This window comes from Dasypus novemcinctus, chromosome 4 (assembly GCF_030445035.2).
Source record: "Dasypus novemcinctus isolate mDasNov1 chromosome 4, mDasNov1.1.hap2, whole genome shotgun sequence".
NCBI lineage: Eukaryota > Metazoa > Chordata > Mammalia > Cingulata > Dasypodidae > Dasypus > Dasypus novemcinctus.
In genome coordinates this window covers 73,342,239-73,364,599 of record NC_080676.1, presented here as the reverse complement: position 1 = coordinate 73,364,599, position 22,361 = coordinate 73,342,239, and the positions used below count along the sequence as shown (strand labels likewise).

The window sequence follows — 22,361 nt, the reverse complement described above, 5'->3', positions numbered from 1 at the left end:
TTACAATGTTGAGAATGCTCGTTTGGCAATATGACAAGGAAAGGTTACTGGTTTAGGGTGTTGAATGGGTTGCATTAGGGCTAGAACGCACCTGGGACAGGCATCTAGAGAGCGTGTGAGTGAGGTTTTGGCATAGTGTGTGCATCAGTGGGTAGAGACCCACACAATGAGTGGGAAGGTTAGGAAGGCCTGCTACACTCTCAAACAGAGGGACAGGAGTCACTTGAGAGCATGGGGGGGGGGGGGGGAGGACCCTAAAAGGGGAGGCCAGACCAGTGTGTCAAGCCCTCAGTGAAGGTGCAAGTAGCTATGAATCTTGTCCTTCAAGGAGTGAAGCCTGGTGATCTCCATGGGGAGGGAGAGGGAGGAATAAATTAGATGGAACAGGGGGCATTTGGGGAGTGATAGGAGTATTCTGCATGATCTTGCAACAATGGATACAGTCCATGTTAAATTTTATCAAATTTTGTAAAAGTATTGGTCCAAAATGTAAACCATAATGTGAACCATTGACAGTGGTTAGTAGTTATGTTTCAATATTTGTGCATCAGTTGTAACAAATGTACCATACACACATAAAATATTACTGTTGGGGGAAAGGGGAATCAGGGAAGGATGTTGGGTATATGGGAATCCCCTGTATTCTGTACGTGACTCTACTGTGACCTAAAACTTCTTTGAAGAAAAAATGAAAAATTAAAAAAAAGTAAGACACTCTGGGAATAAATGGAAGAACATGTTACTGTACATATAGGACAACAGTGTTACAGTGATATAAGGCAAAATGTCAAAAAAAGTTTTCTTTAAATATTTTTTCATTATTTTTAATATCCTATTAAAATATATTATTTTATTTTTACTCTGTTAATTTTTTCTGTATTTAAATTATGTATAAAACTATTATTATTTCATTTTCTTATTAATTGTATGTGGCTATTTTATTGGCTTCATTTCTGAAGAGGTTTTAGATCACAGAAGGGTTACAACTGTGGCAGCGGAGGATCACTGGTGTGGGTTGTCAGTGAAGGGGGAGGCACTGGAGGAGGTTCACCTGAGGCATACATATAAGGCATATAAATGTGTTCAAATGTTCATGTGGCACTGTCATGGTGGTGGAGATTCACACAATAACGAAAAGATTATCACATTCCCATCCAGGGGAGTTCTGCCACATTCTCTAATGGAACATCAAGAATGCCCCAAGTACAGGAACAATGACTTGTGAAAAAGCATGGTTCATTCACGGACCCTCAAGGGTTGATGACTATGTTTATGAGCCTTTGTTCTTTTTTTTTTTTAAAGATTTATTAGTTTATTTATCACCACCACCCCCTCCAGCCCTGCTGTTTTTGCTGTCTTTGTTGTCTTCTTTTCTTCTTTTCTCTCCTCTAGGATTCACTGGGATTCAATCCTGGAGACATCTGATGAGGAGAGAGGTTCCCTGCCCATTGTACCCCCTCACTTCCTGGTTTCTGCTATGCTTCACCTTGACTCTCCCCTTGTCTCTCTTTTGATGTGTCATCATCCTGCTGCATGATTCACTTGCACAGGGCACTTAGCCTAGTGACATAGGGTGCCTGAGAGTTACCTACTGGGGGCCTCCTTGTTGCTCAAATGTGGCCTCTCTCTAAGTACATAAAAGCAATAACTTCCCCCCAGTGTGGGACATGACTCCCAGGGATCAGCCTCCCTGGCAATGAGGGATTGCTTCCAAGTACCAACAAGCAATGCATCTGGGGGGGGGGGGAGGGGAGACCTTGTCCAAAAGGGGGAAAAGCTAAAGAGAAATGCATTTGTATGACTAAGACTTCAAAGTGAGTCAGGAGGCCATCCCAGATGCACTTATGCACATCTCAACAGGATCTCATTGACAGTCAAAGTAGATACCACCCAAACAGCAAAACTCCTCAGAGATATGGAGAACATCCAGATACTGTAGTCAAGGCAGAGAGCTCAGGAATTTGGCTTTTTGCCAGTGGGCCCTAATCTGGTATTTATGCTCCCCAGTGTTAGAGTTAGACTCAGCAGTGGTTTCCTATGCATGACCCCTCTGTCCTATTTGAACCCATAGTTAGTACCAGAGTTGGTAGGTGTGCATCCAAGAGACTTAAATCTTTGTGCTGTCCACGTGCCAACTGAGTCCTGAATCTCAACAGATTTGCAACACCTACTCTCCAGTTCAATGGACTCACCCAGGACAACTAAGGGGAGGAGATGATAGACAAACAACATACCAAGAAACTGAGAGTACCTACAACTGCAAGCAAGAAGAGTCCCATCCATTGGATGTATGGGATCAAAGCCCCCCTCAATTAATGGGAGAGTGAGTCCTCAGGATTGGGAAATGAGCTATGGACTAAAATAAACTTACCAGTATTCTACTATAGACTTACTGTGATTCTAGTAATGGAAGAAATACCATTCCTGTGGAGGCAGTGACCCATGGATATTCTGGGGATAGGGAGAGGGAAAAGCAGGTGTAATAGGGCAGCATTTTCGGGACTTGGGAATCATCCTAAATGACATTACAATGACAGATACAGGCCATTATGTATCCAGCCATAACTTACAGTCAAATGGGAGAGAGTGTAAACTGCAATGTACACTATAATCCATGCTTAGGGGCAGTGCTCCAAAATGTATTTTATCGATTGCAATGAATGTACCACACTGATGAAAGGTGTTGCTAATGTGGGAAAATGTGGCAGGTGTGGGGAGCTGGGAATCCCCTATATATTCTCTGTAACATTTATGTAATCAAAGTATCTTTTAAAAAATAAAAAAGTGAAAAAAAAAGTGCTAACAAACTAGTTAAAGTCAAAAAAGAACACCCACTTTACCCCCAGCCCTCATCCCCAGGACCCTGGTTTGTGCGTGTGTACATGTGGGGAGCCTGGTGGGACAGGTGCCTTGTAAGTTCTCGGACTTGGAGAAGAGCAAGGGGCCATGATTGTTTTTTTCCTGTATGAAGCAGTTGGTACCACTGAAATGACCGAATGAGAGTTGTAATAGAGAACAAGAAAGCCATGTGTATCTATGGTGAAGCCTGTGCTTGCTGCAATATAAACACCCCATACCATCTTCCTCCCCAGAAAATGAAGACTCCATAGGGGCAGGTAATTCACTGGTCCATAAGTGGTCTCCTTTATGTGGAAACCAAATGTCCCAACAGCCTTGACCAAGCTGTCTTTACAGGATGGACATAAAGTCAAAAGCCAGCATGTAAATTTGAAGACGGTCAGGATATCCAAGCTAGATGGTCAAATAACTTGTTTTATCTTGGAAGTATAAAAAAGATGAACATACTGAAACAGAGCTGCTTCTTCATGTTTGAAGACATTTCTAAAATCTGGGTTCTCTGGAAGGACATTCAAACAGGAGCCACTGGAAGTGGGGAACTGGTCTGTACAATATGTCAAGAAGAATATTCAGAAACTCTCAATAAAGTGGTTATATGTGATAAGTGTGGCCAACCTTTAGTTGTGTCACACACCTCATATTGATTCCAGTGTGATTGAGTCAGATGAAAAATGGCTCTGTTGACATTATGTTTTTGCAACAACAAAGAGGGGTGGTACACTTAAGAAAGGACCAAATGCCAAAGCATTACAAATCATGAAGCAGACATTACCCTAGAGTGTGGCAGACCTTGAATGGGATGTTGGTCATAAAGTTACCGGTACTAACTGGTATCGTGGAGGGCCTGGAGATTGGTCCTTAAAGATGCTGCAATGTTGCAAATGTAAACAGTGGTTTCATGAGGCTTGCAGGCAATGCCTTCCAAAGCCAATGCTATTTGGAGACAGGTTTTATACATTTATGAGCTCTGTCTGCAGTTCTGGACCAGAATACCTCAAACGCCTACTGTCACAGTGGGTAGATACAGCACAACCATGCCTTTACAACCTATGTGTTATTCACAAGAAGAAATACTTTGTTTCTAAACTTTAGCTTATGACATACATTAATGAAAACTGGGATAGACTGCACCCTGGAGAGCTGGTAGACACACCAAAATCTAAAAGAATATGAGCATGTCCTGGAGGCATTAAATGATTACTAGACCATGCTTATGTCTAGGAAAGAAATAAAGAAGAAGCCTTTGTTGGGTTGCAAATCCGTGTTCCTTCTGTGCCATCAAAGTTGGCTTTCAAAGCAGAGATGGACTCTGAAGGAACACCCCATGAATTTAAAGGCAGAAAGGCATCCAAACCTATATCTGATTCAAGGGGAGTAAGCAATGGCACAGGAAAAAAAAAAAAAAAAAAAGGAAGGAAAGAATCTGTAGGTCACCCACCTAGCCCCATATACAAGAAAAATTATTCAAAATGCTGAGCCAGCTTTGGATAAGGAATCAATTTCAGAGAATCCTACCTTGGGTTTACCTCATTCTACAGGGAGAACCGAGGGAACTGGACATAACTTACCAGATCAAGAGTTACAACTCAATCATTTAAAAATCTCTGTTACCAGTTACTTTGGTGCTGCAGATAGAATAGCATGTGGTGAAAAATACTGAGTTTTGGCTCATCGGGTGACACTTGATGGAAAGGTGCAGTATTTTGTGGAATGGGAAGGAGCAACTGCTCCTGACTGTAGGACTGTTATGTTCATTGCACTTTCATTTTCTCTAGGTACATTTCAAAGCCCTAAAGCTGTCTGGCTCTTACTGTCTTTCTTTAAAAAAAAAAAAAAGTTAAAAAATTTCACAAAAGGAGAGGATACTAGCTTTTACATGTACCTGTCAATTTTTAAAATTTTTTAAATCTTAAGATTTGTAGAATGTTTCTAGGATAGGATATTCAAACCAATGCATAGTGTCAGATAATTTTTAAAATTCTTCCATTGAGTCAGTTTTTGTGAATAGTGGTTATCAGAGCAAACAGATCATGAACTAGCACAAGTATTTGGAGAAACATTGTCTGCTTTGTTACCAAAATGTTGGAAAATTTATTTCACTACCTTTTAGACTTCATAAAGTGTAATATATATATAAAATGCCTACTGAAAGACTATAAAACATTGAAATTTTCTTTCAAAGTATAAAAATATATTGATCCTGCAAATTGCTATGACTAGACTTCATTGTTTCCTTAATACATTCTTTGCATGTGTGTGACTATGTGACCTATGCAATACAAATTATGTGAATGGGCAGTTTTGGAGTACATATTCTATGGCAGTTGGATATTATTCATGAATTCCAAAGAGTATTGATTATGTTTGTAAACTGGTCTGTTCCTCTGGGCATGATGCCCTTTGAATTATTTAAATTCAAAGGCTTTACGTTTCTGTGATTTAATCAAGATTAGAGCTTTGATTCAACCACATCATTAGGGTGTGCAGGGTTCAGCCCTTCCCCCCTTGGTGGGTTATAGAAATGGATGCTCAGTCAAGAACACAGAAGTAACACAGAGAAGATACACAGAAAAAGACATGGCAGAGGAGAGAACTTAGTTTTGATGCTGGAGTCCTGGAGAGAGATGAGCCATTCACCTGATAGTTTACAGCTGACCTTGTGAAGAGACCAAAGCAGCTGAGCCCGGAAAGAAAGGAGACCCAGGGAGAGAGATGAGTCTTATGCCAGCCTACAGCTGAGATTGGAAGAAGCTGAACCCACGGAGCCTTAAGGGGGAAGAGAGGCTGAACTCTTGCCAGGTATTGCAGGCAACATGTGGCAACACAATTTGGATGAGAAAATACCCCTTATGGTACCTTGAATTGGACTCTGCAGTGCCTTGTAATTGTAAGGTTTTATCCCAAATAAACACCCTTTATAAAAGCCAACAGATTTCTGGTACTTTGGCTGACTAATACATATCCCATAATTCTTTTTTCAGGAATAGTAGCAGCATTTACACAACAGCATTTCTTCACAGGCTTTTATTGGGTGCTGGTGTTTGCTATGAATGAAGAGCAATATGTCAGACAAGTTTAGTGTGTTCTCATGAAGGGTGTGAATAACAGTGTTCACGGGCTTTTAGAATGCTTTTCACTTTCAGTCCTTGTAACTCAGCTGTTCAGAACCTAAAAATTCAAATAGGAATATTATCTCCTACCAGAAATAACATTTTCAAGTTTTCTTGGCACATTATGATTGTAAATGTCTCTATTTTAATAGTAAGTCTAAGGGAATCCCACAAGATTCCTGAAATGTCTGTAGTATCTGTTAGTCATGTTTGAATAAGCATAGTATGAACAAAGTATTTTATTGCACAGAGTTAACAAACAGTATGTTGCCAGCCAGGGCTACTGCTGTTTTATTACATTACCTCTTGTTTTATAAAATGTACCAAGATTTAGGGAAGCAGATTTGGCTCAACCGATAGAGCATCCGCCTACCATATGGGAGGTCCAGGGTTCAAACCCAGGGCCTCCTGACCTGTGTGGTGAGCTGGCCTACGTGCAGTGCTGATGTGCACAAGGAGCGCCATGCCATGCATGGATGTTCCCCACATAGGGGAGCCCCATGTACAAGGAGTGTACCCCATAAGGAGAGCCACCCCGTGAAAAAAAGTGCAGCCTGCCCTGGAGTGGCACTGCACAAACACAGAGCTGATGCAGCAAGATGATGCAACAAAAAGAGACACAGATTCTGGGTGCTGCTGACAAGAATACAAGCAGACACAGAAGAACACACAGCTAATGGACATAGAGAGCAGACAACTTAGGGGCGGGAGAGAAAAAAATTTTTTTAATTAAAAAAAATGTTAAAAAAAATCTATCCCTATATTAAGTTGAAAAAGCAACTTGGGAAGGGGGTGGGGATTGACTGGAAAGGGGCGTGAGGAAACTTTCTGGGGGATGGAAATGTTCTATATCTTGTTTTGAGTGGTAGTTACATGGGTATGTTCAATAGTCAAAACACATTGAATTAAACAATTAAGAATGGTGAGTTTTATGATATGTAAATTATACCACAATAAAAGAAAACAATCTGTTAAACAGCATATTTAATATGATTCCATTTGTGAGGAAATATAAAAGGGAAATATTAATATTTTTGTTTATACATGTTTAAAAATAATTTCTGAAAGGTCACATAAGAAATTATTAATAGTGATTAACTCTAGGGAGTAGGCCAGGGTAGGAGACATTTGGCTTTTCATTGTATACCTTTCTGTAGTAGTTGAGATTTTTTCCTTCCCCTTTGTGTGTGTGTGTGGGTGTGCACGCACATATAAAGTGCCATTTTTATTGCAATTAGGGATCTGGCTCCCCGGAGCTGGAAAGGTCTTCCAGAAGCTGCTGCCTCTGCAGAAGCCCACACAATAGTGACTTTAAAATAACAGGAAATTTTCATATTGGATGAAAAAGAACTCCCCTAACTACCTGTATTTTACAAAATCAAACATGATGGACTGTCAGCCTTACCTGATTTTCTAGTATGGCAAGGGTAAGCCAAATGTTTGGGTCTAATAACCAAGCCTGTCCCAACTGATTTTAACCGTGCTTATAACTAGCTTTTGAAGCATTTAGCTACATGGGTACTACGCTTATTCTGAAACACCTCTCTCTACTTGTGAAAAAAAGAGGATTATTATAGGATCGTAAGAAAAATCTCTGGACCATAGCATATCTCTGTGAAGAAAAAAGAATGTAAAGAAGAATCTGAGTCTTGTCATACCACATCAGTGTTCACCAAACTCATTTCAAAAGAAGCAAGTTTGGGAATCCCCAATGGCCAACAGAATGTATATAAGTTTCTCTTCATAAGTGAAAACAATGAATCAGGAGCTAGAAAATATATGATGTTGCCCTTACTGGGAATTTCCCGATTAATGATTTAAACTTTAGCAATCCGTAATTTCCTTTTTTCTTCTTCTGTAAGACCTACTTCTGGAGAGGCTTATACTAGATACTAAGTCAAGGCTTATAAAACTGAATTGAAAGAAATAAGCCTTATTTGTGTAGTACCTGTGTGAGTTGAGAGCACAGATATTGCCTTAACTTAGTATAGTAGGAAGAACAAACTCAACATTATGTCACACTAAAAATATTTAAAATTTTTAAAAATTTGATATGGCTTCAATATGTAAATGTGAAATGCAAGCTGTAAAACTTTTAGAAAACAACATAGGAGAATATCTTTATGACTTTGGGATAGGAAATAATCTTTTAAATAAGAAGTTAAAAGTGCAAACTATAAAAGCAAAGGTGGATAACTTTTATTCCATTAAAATTAAGAATTTGCATTTATTGAAAGATTCCATAAAGTAAAAAACAGACTACCAACATATTCCTAACATGGAAAACCAAAACATGACTTGTATACAAAATATATTGTATCTTGTAATTCTTTATACCACTTATATGCATATGTACCATTTTGAAATTACATTTTACAGTTAAAAAAAAAAAATCGAGACAGGCAAAATGTAGATTTGGAGCTGGAACGGACCTGGGTGAACCTGCCTATGACTTAAGTTACTGAATATCTCTAACCTTACTTGGTCATGTTCTACATGCAGATAATGGTTCCTTCCTCAGAGGGCTCTGGAGAGTTTTAAATGACAGTACAGGTAAAGCACCTCGCCAAGGGTCTGGCACATGGCAAGACAAATGGTTAGTGATTATAACTATAAATAAACGAGAGAGCAGGATCAGACTCAGACTCAGCTCCCTAACACTCCATGACCTAAAGGAGGATTGCTTCTAGAACTCGAGGCTGGGGTTAAGTGGCCTCGGCTGTGCAGGGGGCCAGCAGGTTTTGGGAGAAGGAACTCGAACGCGCCCCTTAGGCTGCCTCCTACGTGGCCACTGGGTGTCTGCTTCTCAGCTGTCTCTCCCGCTCTTCCCACTCTCCGGCTCCGAGGCAGGACATATTCACTTACTCCGGACCAGACGACACCTCCCACCAAGAGTCCCCACAGAGCCATGCGGCCCAACCTCGGGCGGGATTCTGGGGGTGGACGCCTGGAGGATAAATAATCTCAATTATGACACCTTCCTGCTACAAACTTCATCCCTAAAGCTCTGTTGTCAGCAAAATACTCGTTGTGGTAAACAACCACCTGACATTTTAAAATAAAAGACGGGAGCTTTAAAGCTCACTAGGCCCTGACTTTGTCACACTGGAACCAGAAACTCTTACTCTCAACAGGTTTAGTTTTGGAGAGAAATTCCAAGTTATTGGCTTATTCTTAAATTGTTTACTCTGTCCATAATTACACTTAGGAATGTCCAGTAAGATAAGAAGCACAAAAATAAAAAATAAAAAACTGACAAAACAAGAAAGAAAATAAAATAAAGAGAATGCCAAGAAAGAGGCTGGATTCAGTCCTCACGTCTCCTGCTGTCTGGTCCAGGGCAGGTCGGAAAGGCCAGGGTGCCAGCGGGCACCTCTCCATGGAAGGTCTAGAATCGGAAACGCCCCCTCCCTGCCGGGACCGTGGAGCCAGGACTCACCTCCTCTGCAGCCGTGTAATAAACCGCGTCCTGCTCTGTGGCTGGGGCGAGAGCGGTTCTCTGTGGCAGCTGGAGCCAAGAACCTCCATGGAGTGAAGTGCGACAGCCCGCAGTTCAAATATTGTGCCCCATTCGCACCCTAAATAAGTGTGCTTATCTGATCCTGTGTCAGAGTGCTTTATTCCAAAAGTGCGTCACCATGTCCCTTTCGTTCTAGGGCTCTTGAGAATCTGTTTGTTTGTGTAATGAGAGCTTAGGTCAAGGAAGTTTGATTCCTTTTTCCAAAAAGCGAGGGGGAAATGGGCTTACTGCAAATGGCCCCAGTGGCTGGCCCGTGAAGTCCCAGTGCCTCAGAGGAGCTGGCCAGGGTCCCCATGGGTGGGGACAGTGGACGCTCTCTCATAGTGCTGGGCAGAGATTTGGCGATCCTGGGGCAGGGGGGCACCCTGTGTCCACAAGGCGGTACTTGGCACAGGGCTTCAGCTGGGACCAAGAGCAGCCCAGAGCCAGAGTGCGAGCAAATGCTCTTCCACTCTTGAACCCTTGTAACCCTCACTCCAACTGCTACCCTGGCTCCCTGCCCAGGCAGGCGTCCAGAGGGCAAGGGTCAGACACACAGGGGAAGAGAAGGGGTCATGCAGGCTGGGTCACCCACATGGCAGCAGTCAGGCCAGGAGTCAAGAAGGGAAGGCCTCAGCATCCAGAGCACGACTCAAAATCCACACAGCAAACAGCCACAAAGGGGAATGTCACGAGAGGAAGCTGATCCATAGCGGCAATCTTCCTTCCTGTGAACTTCTGGTGGTCACATTCTGTCACTGTTTTAGTGTTTGTCTAAGCCCAGGCTTTGCCTTCTATGCCAGGGGAAATTTTTGCTGTGTCAGGAAAATTTATTGCAACACCATTCTCAGCATCAACACATCTCTATACTCTTGCTCTTTATTTCGCTCTCAGCCAGGTGATCACCCCAGGGGATTGTGCCTGGTTTTCAACCAACTAGGCCTAAAGAAAGCACCAGATTGTGTTCTGGTTATAGGTTATAATTCAAACAATAGGTTATAATTCAAACACTGACATTTTGCGCAAGTGCAGGCAAAATCTGGAACTTCCCTTCGGCTATCTGTAGAATTCTCTCTTCTATTGTTCCCAGTTGCTTCTTTCCTAGGTGGTTAAATTGGAAGCCATTAGCTAGCGCTAGGGCAGTATTGTTCAATAGACCTATAATGCAAACTACATACATAATTCTTAATCTTTTAGAGCAGGTAAAATTATTTTTAATGATTTATGTTATTTCACCCAACATATTCAAAATATTGTCATTTGAATACATAATCAATATAAAAACATTCATGAGACCTTTTTTCAGTCGTCTTTAAAATCTGGGATGTATGTTTGTCCAGAGCTCATCTCAGTTCGGAGTAGACACATTTCAAGTGCTCATGACCACCCGTGACTAGCGATTACCCTATTGGACAGCCCAGATTGAGGGCATCAAGTCTGAATTTCAAAGCTGGGCATTCCAGGTCCTTCTGAACCTGATCTCCACCAACCAATCCTGGCATATTTACCCTTATTCCTATACAGAGAGAAGGGACCTAAGAAAACTTCCCTAATTTTACCTCTAATGTCACATGAGCCCACAGATAGTGACTTGCCTGAAGTCACACAAATATTTCATGGTGGCACCAAGGCTGTCCTGGCTTCTACAGCAGGTGGAACAGTTTAAGCCGGTTAAGTAAAGAAGTGTCGCCTATTTTTTAAAATGTTACTAGAGAATTTACAAACGAATGGTGCCCCCTCTGCCGTGCCGAGGGCTTTCCGCTGAGCCCCAGCTCTTGCAGAACCTGGTGCTGAGGATTAGTCATCCCCACAGCCAGTCCCATGACCGCCTCCATGGCCTGGTGGGCTGGCCTTCGGAAAGTTCCTGAGGAAGTTGCCTCTGGCTCTAAATGCTAAAGGGATTCATGTCAGGTCACCCGGGGCAAAGCGGGTGGCTCCATGCAAGATACACCACCAATTCCCTGTTCCAGATAAAATGCAGGCAAGACTAAGGTCTCCCATGTGCCACCCCTCCGACTCATACTGGGGACAGGGAAATGGAAGTGCCATCTAGACCTCAGCAGCTCCAAAAGCCCTGGTCTCAGGACCAGGCGGGCTCTCAGGGTCCTGGCTGCAAAGGGAGGCAAGGTGGCCTCCACGGAGCCAAAGTCTCTCCACTTGGAGGTGCTTTCAGTGCTCATTTCAGTGGCCTATTCCAATGCTTCTCAAACTTTACTGTTTGCTGGAATCCTCTGGACATCTTGTTAAAATGAAGATGCTGCTCCAGTAGGTTTGGGGTGGGGCCTCAGCTTCAGCCTGTCTCAGCATCTGCCAGGCGATGGTTACTGCAGGTGACTGTAATTATCCCTATTTTACAGCTGAAGAAACCAAGACACAGAGAGGGGAAGTCACTTGCTGACTGCAGCTAAGTGATGGAGCTGGGATTCGAACCATCTCCATCTTGCTGCTCTCAACATTCTCCGTTGGTCCTGTACGTGAGGACCCTGCGACGGGAGCAGTCTCATCACACTCTGGGGTGGGTGTGTTGACCCAGCGGGGTGCTAACAAATTCATCTGTGGTCTATGATCAAACCCTTTCAAATTAGGATGAGGTCTCCAGTTTGTTTCAAAATACCTGCAAACTATCGCCTCACCAGACTTGACTTATACCTATCTTCAAACAATTTCAAAGCTTGTTTTTTTTTTTTAAATAAAAGTTTAGTTTCTTAGGAATTCTGAAAGGGTATGAAAAGTCATCAGTCTGAGCTTAAGGAATTCTGGCTTTACCTTCCTCACTCTGAGGGACAAGCTTCAAATGCCATTGCTCCTTCTTCTCCTTGTCTGGAGGGAGACCTGGCTGTGCTATCCTCTTCTAGGAGGTTCTCAGTTTGTGCTCTGTTTGCTCCATGGCCAGTTTCGAGAGGAGCTGAGGGGTAGTAGGTCTGAATGCTCAACCCAAGGATCTGGATAACTGGGTTCCTGTCTTGCCCTGCCTCTAGCTGGCTGTGTGGCCTGGTCGGGCCATATCCTTTTTCGGTGCCTGTTTTCTCATCTTGACAATGAAGGGTCTGGCTAGATGCTCTGACGTTCTAGCCCACAGCACATTCTTTCTGAAGTTTCTCAACAGAGCTGCTGCTGATTGTTTGCTCGATCGACACTCTGCTCCCACCATCAGGGTGACCGGTTCCTGCAGAGCAAGGCATCTGTAGAGAAGCCCCCCCAAAGGTGGGACATTTTTCAGTGACCAAGTTTTGATGCTGATGAGGCTTCCCCTTGGTGGATCTGGGCCTCTTCAGCCTGCTCCCAGCAGCTCCCTCTTCTTCATGTGGCCCGATCACCTTGATGCTTAGCCCGCTGACCTTCTTCCAGTGCCGACAGCTGGACCCTTACGTGTGCTCGCTGGCCCCCACTGCCCACTCGACAAAGTCCACGCTTCTTGTCCTGGCTTCAGGGCTCCTGTGTCCTGCTTACCTCTCCAGATGCCTTCTCACCTCTCGACCCTCTCTTGAGCAGCCCCTCTCACCTGCTCCCTCCTTCTGGCCCCTGTGCCTTTTTGCAAGCTATCCTACTGCTTGGCATGTCCCCGCCCCTTGCCTGCCTAACAAACTCATGCTCTTTTCTCAAGACCCTCCTTGGTGGTGTTTTGTGAGACAACTTTTATGACCCTTCTGTACAAACTGAGTATCCACCCTTCCTGCTACCACTGTATTGTATCTGATCCTGATCACAACGTTTTCAGAGTTGTTGTTGTTTTTTTTTCTTTTTAAAAAAAATCAGTTTGGGTGCCTTCAGTTGTAAGTAACAGAACTCCTGACTAATAGTGGCTTAAGCAATAAAAACATTTAATTATCTCCCAAACAACTGAAGGTAGATTCTTCTGGGGTTCGTTCAGCAGCTTGACTCTGTCATCAGGGACCGAGGCCCCTTCCCAGCACTCATCCTCAGAATGTTGGGAGTGTCTTGCCTCGTGTCCACGAGATAGTGGCTGTAGCCCCAAGCATCACATCCTTACACGCCAACATGCAGGAAGGAAGGAAGATGGTGGGAAGAAAGACCTTTTACTCATAAAGTGTGTCCTTTTTTTCCAGAAGGAAAGTCTTTCCCAGAAGCCCCCCCAGCAAAGATTGCCCTACTCTGTTCAGTAATAATATACCTAGCCCCAGATGTAGACACGAAGGCCTGGGCTGGAACAGCCATGGTTTTAGTAAGTAAGATGGTGGCAGATATGGCTGCAGGGGTTCTCCATGAGCAAGTAGCCAAGGGCCCAGGAGACAGGCAAGACCAAGGGAATTGGATATGTGTCATGTAGTTGCCCACACCAGTGCTGTCACTTGCTTGTTCCTCAAAGGCAGGGATTACGTCCTGTTCATCTCCAAAGAGAGCTTGTCACAAAGCAGGTTCTCACCAGGGCTGCTTAGATAGAGGATGAATGGATTCCTGAGTGTGGCTCCGACACTTGCTCTTGGCCTGTGGATGACTGCCCTGTCCGCTCCCTGGCCCCTGCCCTCCACCAGCTGCTCCATTTTTAACTGCTCTACTTCACCAGACACCATTAAATGTCCACGCTAGAGTTGACTCTCAAGTTCCTGAGGCCCAAGACTTCTTTTGCCCTTAAAATTAAAAAAAATCCCTCCCACCGTCTGAAAATCATGAAAGGGTTGGACTAGATGTTTGAAAAGTTTTATTGTATGTGTGGCTTTTATTATGAGCCACCGCAAATACTTTTTGGAAGTAGGTGTGGCATAAATAATAAATAAATGGATGAATATCTGGAAGCGGGGCTGTTTTCATTTAATCATGAGAGAATTTGGTTACCTCTGTGATAAGCCCCCGTCTGACTAAGAGTAAACAGGATGGCCTGGCCCCTGTCTAGATGAAAAGATCCAGGCTGATATAGGGGCCTAGGGAAAACTCGACATTGCTTTTTGGTGCAGCTTTCTGGAGGCATGATGCATGGACTGTGGTGGGTGATGAGGTCTGAAATCTCGCCACTGCCATCACAGCAACTGCCTGGGTGATGCAGGGATCCCTGGGCCTCAGTTTCCCCAAATGTATGACAATGGGGTTGTGCTAGATGGCTTCAGAGGTTCCTTCTAACTTGGCGGATGAGACCTATGAGGTGCTTCCCAGAGGGCTGGAGCTGCCCCTCTGGAGGCAGTGGGGACAGGCCTCTTTCTGCACAGCCACTTGTGGGCTGGCCCTTCCCACGGGAGCTGGAAAGAGGCCCCATTGTCCATTGCCTCTTCCCGCCTTAGAAACATGGAGTCCTGCTCTTAAGGCTGTTCGGTCTTTGGCAGGAGGCTCAGCACCAGAGAATTCCTGACACTTCTGCTCATGCTTACCACTAGGGGACTGGCCCCCCACCCACGCCAGGCTCCAGGTAGACTTTGCAACCACCCCCTTCAACAGCCAGCCTCAACCCGCAGGACAGAGCAGGCAGGGAAAGAAGGGTAGGGTGCCGAGGGGGATGCCAGGGGCGGCAGGCATCTCTCGGGGATCTGGGTACCCTCCTAACTGAAGCAGCAGTGGAGGCTGGGGGGCCACGAACACAGTGCCCAGGCGAGGGGCTCCCGTTTCCCTAGAGTCTCTTTGCCTCCTCATCCTGCATGGCAGAGCCAGGCTTGCTGAATTAAATTGAAGCAGAAGGGAAGAAAAGGGCTGCACGGGAGAAGCGTCTATCACAAAGGTTCAGACCTTAACAGGCCTGGCCTTACCTCACCTTGGGTGTGGTTTTCAGCAGCATGGCTTTTTTAAAAAGATTTTATTTTTATTTATTTCTCTCCCCTTCCCCCCTGCCCTCCCAATTGTTCGTCCTCAGTGTCTATTTGCTGCGTGTTCTTTGTCCGCTTCTGTTGCTGTCAGCCGCACAGGAATCTGTGTTTCTTTTTGTTGCGTCATCTTGTTGTGTCAGCCCTCTGTGTGTGTGGCACCATTCCTGGGCAGGCTGCACTCTCTTTCGTGCTTGGTGGCTCTCCTTACGGGGCGCACTCCTTGTGCGTGGGGCTCCCCTATGCGGGGGACACCCCTGCGTGGCAGGGCACTCCTTGTGCGCATCAGCACTGCGCATGGGCAGCTCCACACGGGTCAAGGAGGCCCGGGGTTTGAACCGTGGACCTCCCATGTGGTAGACGGACACCCTAACCACTGGGCCAAGTCCGCTTCCCAGCAGCATGGCTTTTGAGGGCCAAGAATGAACTAAAGTATAGCCACAAGTGGGTTCCTCACCCCTCGGACCCTGGCCCCTTCTCTCTTCACTTCCCTGAGACTTTGGATACAGTCAAGGAGGACTTAGGGCTAATCTAACCTCTGGAAGTCAGAACTTGCCACTGCTATTCTTTTTTTTTTTTTTTTAGATATAATTCACTTATCATAAAATTCACCATTTTACAGTATGCAATCCTGTGACTTTTAGTATATTCATGAGATTGGGCAATCATCACCACAATCAATTTTAGAACACTTTCATTACCCTAAAGTAAATCCCATAACCATTAGCAATCACTCCCATTTCCCCCTCACCCTGTATCCCTGGCAACCACTAATCCACTTTCTGTCCCTATAAATTTGCCTATTCTAGATATTTGATATAAATGGAATCATACAATATGTGGTCTTCTGTGCTTGGCTTCTTTTACTCAACGTGTTTTTAAGGTTCATCCATATGTAGCATGTGTCAGTACTTCATTTCTCTTTATGGCCAAAAAATTATATTCCATTGTAAGGATATAGCATTTTTATTTATTATTTATCAGTTTATGGACATTTATTTGGCTGTTTCCACGTTTTGGTTACTGTGAATAATGCTACTCTGAACGTCAGTGTACAAGTTTTTGAGTCAACATATGTTTTCAATTCTCTTGGGTATATATATATACCTAGTTGCAAAATGGCTGGGTCATATGGTCACTCCATGCTTAACTTTTTGAGGAACTGACAAACTGTTTTCCACATTCCCACCAATGGTGTATGAGGTTTCCAATTTCCCCACATCCTCACTGACACATGTAATTTAAAAAAAAATTATAGGCTAGGATGGTGGGGGGTGGGGGGCAGTGAAGGATCCCAAGATGGCTGGGCAAAAACTTGCGCTAAAAGTCATCGATTGGGTAGCTTTTGGGGAGATCACACCTCGGAACCAAAAGACCATTGCGAATGCTCTGAAGTCCTGGAATGAGACCCTCACTACCAGGTTGGCTACTCTATAGACTGACTTACTACAAGGCCAATGTGGTCAAGGCTGGCTTGGTGGATTACTTTGAGAAGAAGTTTAATGCCCTGAAGGTCCCTGTGCCAGTGGATAAATATACTGCCCTGGTGGATGCTGAAGAGAAAGAAGATGTGAAAAGTTGTGCCAAGTTTTTGAATCTCTCGAAAGCCAGGATTGAGGAATATGAGAAACTGCTGGAGGAGATGAGGAACATAATTCCATTTGATCAGATGACCATTGAGACTTGAATGAAGCCTTCCCTGAAACCAAATTAGACAAGACAAAGTATCCCTATTGGCCTCATCAGCCAATTGAAAATTTATAAAATTGAGTCTGGGAGGATTCTCTGGCCCTCACATTACAAACTCTGGGTATTAAAAATAAGAATGATAATATTTAAAAAAATTATAGCCATCTTCATGATTTTTATCTGGATTCAATTTGCATTTTCCTAATGACTAATGATATTGAGCATCTTTTCATGTGCCCATTGGCCATCTGTACAGCTTATATGAAGAAATGGCTAGTCAAATCCTCTACCCATTGTTGCAGTTTGAGGTTATTTTATGAATCCTCCAAAAAATAAAGAATATGTTTGTAAACTATTCCTCTGAGTGTGATACCCTTTGAGTACATTTAAATTCAGCTGAGATGTCTTTGATTAGATTCCTGTTAAGATTGAGTTAGGATTTTTTTTAAACAAATCAATTTTATTGATACATATTAATAAACATACAATTCACCCAAAGTGTGCAATCAATGGTACTTGCTATAATCACATAGATGTGCGTTCATCACTTCAATCAGTATTAGAGCATTTTCATTATTTCAATAATAATAATAAACAAAAACAGACAAAAAAACAAGAAAATTCCTTACCTCTCAATCTCTCTATGCTTCTCCCATGTGCATAGCTGCTGTTTCTGGCTATTCAATCCACAATGTATAATCAATGGCTTTTGGTATAATCACAATATTGTATGTGCATCATCTCAAAAATTTTAGAACAATTTTATTACTCCAAAAAGAAAGACTCCACACTCCTTAGCTTTCCTTCCTCAGATCTACACAACCACTAATATACTTTCTTCTTTATAAATTGATTTATATTTACATTTTATATGTATGGAATTATACAATGTGTAGTACTCTGTGTACTCTGTGGTCTCCTTCATTTAGTATAATTTTTTGGGGGACAGATATTAATGTTTTGTACTATTAACTTACATTTGTTCAGCTACAAAGAAAAATAGTCTTATATCTGCAACTCTACCCATATTCATATTTTACATAATGTATTTATATTTCATATAATATATTTAGTTCATAGGAGGGCAATCATACAGTATTTGTCCTTTTGTGTCTGTCTTGCTTAACTCAACACAATGTCCTCCAGGTTCATCCATGTTGTCATATGTTTCACGACTTCATTTCTCCTGCAGCTGCATAAAATTCCATTGTGTGTATACTCCACAATTTGTTTATCCATTCATTGGTTGCCGGACACCTGGGTTGTTTCCAACTTTCGGCTATTGTGAATAACACTGCTAATGAACATCGGGGTGCAGATATCTGTTCGTGTCACTGCTCTCAGTTCTTTTGGGTATATACCTAGCAATGGTATTGCTAGGTCCCATGGCAAGTCTGTATTCAACTTCCTCGACAACTGCCACACAGTCCTCCTCAGTGGTTGTACCATTCTACATTCCCACCAACAGTGAATATGTGTTTCCTATCTCTCTTCATCCTCTTGAACTTTTCCAGCTTTCCAGCTTTTTAATAGTAGCCAGTCTAATAGGTGTGAAATGGTATTTCATTGTAGTTTTGGTTTGCATTTTCCTGATGGCTAGTGATGTTGAACATTTTTTCATGTGTTTCTTCGCCATTTATATTTCTTCTTTGGACAGTTGTCTTTTGCCCATTTTTTTAATCAGATACTTTGTCTATCTATTGTTGAGTTGTATGATCTCCTTATATATCATGGATAATTAAACCCTTATGAGATATGTAATTGCCAAATATTTTCCCCCACTGAGTGGCCTGCCTTTTCGTGAATTAGGGCTTTTTTGATTTGACTACATCAGTGGGTGTGACTCAGGTTGAGTCCCTGCCCCCTTCTGGGTCTGATATAAAAGGACACGCACCCAAGAAGACCCACAGAAAGAGAGAGCTCTGTCATTTTTTGATCCTGCCATGTGACAGAAAGGAGAGGACTCAAACAGCTAAAGCCCCAGGGAGAGATGAGCCATTTTGCTTGATAGCTTACAGCTGAGGTTGGGAAGAGAGCTGGGACTGATATAGGAGGCCCATTAAGAAACAAGCCCTATGCCAGGAGAAAGAGGGCTTCACTTACACATGAAGCCTCAGGAGGCTGAGCCCATGGAGCCTCAAGAGGAAGAGGAGGGAAACGGACTTTGGCCCAGTGGTTAGGGCGTCCGTCTACCATATGGGAGGTCCGCGGTTCAAACCCCGGGCCTCCTTGACCCGTGTGGAGCTGGCCCATGCGCAGCGCTGATGCACGCAAGGAGTGCCGTGCCACGCAAGGGTGTCCCCCGTGTGGGGGAGCCCCACGCGCAAGGAGTGCGCCCATGAGGAAAGCCGCCCAGCGTGAAAAGAAAGAGCAGCCTGCCCAGGAATGGCGCCGCCCACACTTCCCGTGCCGCTGACGACAACAGAAGCGGACAAAGAAACAAGACGCAGCAAATTAGACACCAAGAACAGACAACCAGGGGAGGGGGGGGGGGGGGGGGGAATTAAATAAATAAATAAATCTTTAAAAAAAAAAAAAAAGAGGAAGAGGAAGCCTAGAGGGAAGGCAGAGACTAGCAAGAGATCAGCGACCATCTTGCTTCAACATGTGGCAATTGACTTCGGTGAGAAAGCAACCTTGAGTTGGACATTTTAAAGCCTTGTAACTGTAATCTTTTACCCCAAATAAATACCCTTTATAAAAGTCAACAGATTTCTGGTATTTGCTTCTGCATCCCCTTGGCAGACTAATACAGCAATTGGTACCAGAAGAGTGAGGTTGTACTGTTGTTATTACCAAAAATACTGGAATGGTTTAATAAATGGATAAGGGGTATTTTTTTGGAGGAATTGTGAGATGCTTGATGGAAAAGGCCTAGATTGCTCTGAAGAAACTGTTGTTAGGAATATGGAGGCTAAAGAGATTTTTGATGAGGATTTAGAAGGAAATGAAGGAACTATTACTGGAAACTGGAGGAAAGGTGATCTGTGTTTTGAAGTTGCAGAGAACTTAGCAAGATTGACTAAGTAAATATGCATGGCAGAATTTGAAAATGATGAGCTCAGGCATTTAGCCAAGGAGGTTTCCAAAATAAATGTGGAAAAAGCGGCCTGGCTTCTCCTTGCAGGTTATAGCAAACTGTTAGAGGAAGGAGATAAGCTGATAACTGAAATGTTGAGCATAGAGACAGATCCTGGAAATTCCAAGCTTCTGGAAATCAAGCCCCCAGACAATGGTGCCCCATTTGAGGAATTAACTTGGAACTTGCAAATCAGGATTGAAAATGCAGTTATCCAGGAAAGACTTGTGGAAAGTCTTAACTGTCTAATGGCTTGGACCCCTGCTTCCTGCAGGATCTGTATGAATAAAACTACTGTTGGTCTGGACTAAAAGGGACATGGAGGGGAGAGATGAAGGGGAAATGACTTTAAGAGGAAAACCATAGATGCTGAGGTCTGGAATTAAGACATTTCCTTTGGCCAAGGGACCCTACCCATTTTATGGAGTGGGTGAGTTTTCCCAGGAATTTGAAGAGGGTGGATGTTCCAGCCTGCTGTTCAGGGATAGTGTGTAGCCCCAGGCTACAGATAGAGTGCATTCCCTGGTGGTTGAGGAGGGGGTTGGGCCTATATGCCAGAGATTAGGGTGAATGTTGCCACCACCTCACTGTTCTAAGGGGGTTGAGACTGTCCCCCAGAGATTAAGTGTGACCATCATCCCAATGTTCTTGGAGGGTGAGGACTGGAGCTTGGTCACCACCCAGACACTTGATGAGGGTGGAACCAAGAAAATGGCCATTGGGCAAGCCTGTGGAAAGGGTAGATCCCCATGAGACTCCAAGGTGAAGAAGAAACCTTCATTTGAAGGATGACTCTCAGACTTTGAAATCTAATGGAGTATGCCTTGCAGCTTTTCAGCAATGTTGGGGGCCCACAATGCATGTTTCTCTCCTAAATTCTCCTTATAGTAATGCAAATGTTTATCCTATGTCTGTGCCTACTGTATGCTGGAGGCATATAACTTGCTTAGTAAGTTTCACAGTCAGAGGGGGAATTTGCCCCATGACAACTGTATTCCTATAACTGCTTTGATGTGATTTTGTACTTAGCATTGCTACTGAAATTATCTAAGGTTTTTTGGAATATTGTAATATAATGTGTTTTTGTGATTCAGAGGAATGTTTGTCTTTTTATTTTTGAGTTGTAAGAGTTCTTTGTATATAATGCTTTGGATACAAGACTCTTATCAGATACCCAATTTACAGATATTTTCCCCCATTCTGTGGGCTACCTTTTCATTTTCTTGATAGTGTTCTTTGATGGCCACCACTATTATTGAATATACCTTGAATCCTTGTCTCTACCAAGGAGTTGGCTGAGATTCTCTCTCTTCTCTTTTGCCTTTCTTCAGGCTGAGAGATAAGCCTACAACTTTTAAGGAAAAGGATAATTAATTACAGAAATGTATAGTCTTATCTTATAGAGTACTTCCCAGTTTGCAAAGCATCTTCCTAGGTAGTATTTCATTTAGTCACTGCAGCAATTGAAGCAAGATGGATACCATAGTTATTAACTCCATTTTACAGCTGAGAAAAGAAAACTAAGGCTCAGAGAGCTTATTAGTTTTCTATTGCTGCTATAACAAATTACTGCAAATTTAGGTTTATAACAATACGAAAGTTTTATTTCATAGTTCTGAAGGTCAGAAGTCCAGGCACAGCCTGTCTCAGCCGGCTTTCTGCTCTGGATTTTCAGGTGTAGGCAGGGCTGCATTCCTTTTTGGAAGCTCTGGAGATAAATCTGCTTCCAAGCCCACTGGCAGAATTCAGATCGATGTGGCGTAGGACTGTGGTTCTTGTGTCCTTGCTGGCTGTGAGTGGGGAGCATTCTTAGTTTATAGAAACTGCTGCATCCCATAGCTTGTGCTCCCCTTTCTTCATCTTTGAAGCCAGAAATAACTGAGTCCTTCTCATGTTTTTAATCTCTTTAACCTCCTCTTTTCTATCAACAGCGTTCTGTCTTTAGCCAGAGAACATTCTCTGCTTTTGAGTTTAGATCAAGTCTACCTGGACAATCTAGAATATCCTCCCCATCTCAAAGTTCATAACTTGAATCCCATCTGCAAAGTCTTTTTTGCCACATACTGTTACATATTGCCAGGGACTTGGGCAGGGGCATCTTTGGGGCCCTGTCTTGTACATACTGCAGAGAGGTTTCATAACCTATCACTCACCAAGTGATACCCAGATCTTCTGCCTACAAAATATACTCTTTCCACCATATCCCAGATGCCTCAAGAACTTTTGGGGCATCATTTAATTTATCCCAGTTCTTTATTCCAAGACACAACAAACTAGACCCAGGGAAAAAAGCATGTTCAGAGAGGGTGATTCTATAGGCCCTCTTAGTATCTGGACTAGTGCCTCATTCCCTGTGGTTGTTCAGGAAGTTCTCCAGA

The 22,361-nt window shown here is 43.3% G+C and overlaps 1 protein-coding gene and 2 pseudogenes across 1 annotated transcript in view; 2 read left to right on the top strand and 1 right to left on the bottom strand.

Annotated features, from left to right (window-relative positions):
- TFRC (transferrin receptor) overlaps positions 1 to 9,618 on the bottom strand; it is a 74,345-nt gene extending 64,727 nt beyond the window's left edge. The window contains exon 1 of the mRNA XM_058295619.2: positions 9,409 to 9,618. The gene's annotated coding sequence lies outside the window, so the exon portion shown is untranslated. The remainder of the gene's footprint in view (positions 1 to 9,408) is intronic.
- LOC101423924 (metal-response element-binding transcription factor 2-like) lies at positions 2,947 to 4,519 on the top strand (annotated as a pseudogene).
- A 6,896-nt stretch (positions 9,619 to 16,514) lies between the features above and the next one.
- On the top strand, positions 16,515 to 17,016 carry LOC101430701 (ATP synthase subunit d, mitochondrial pseudogene; annotated as a pseudogene).
- Positions 17,017 to 22,361: the final 5,345 nt, after the last annotated feature.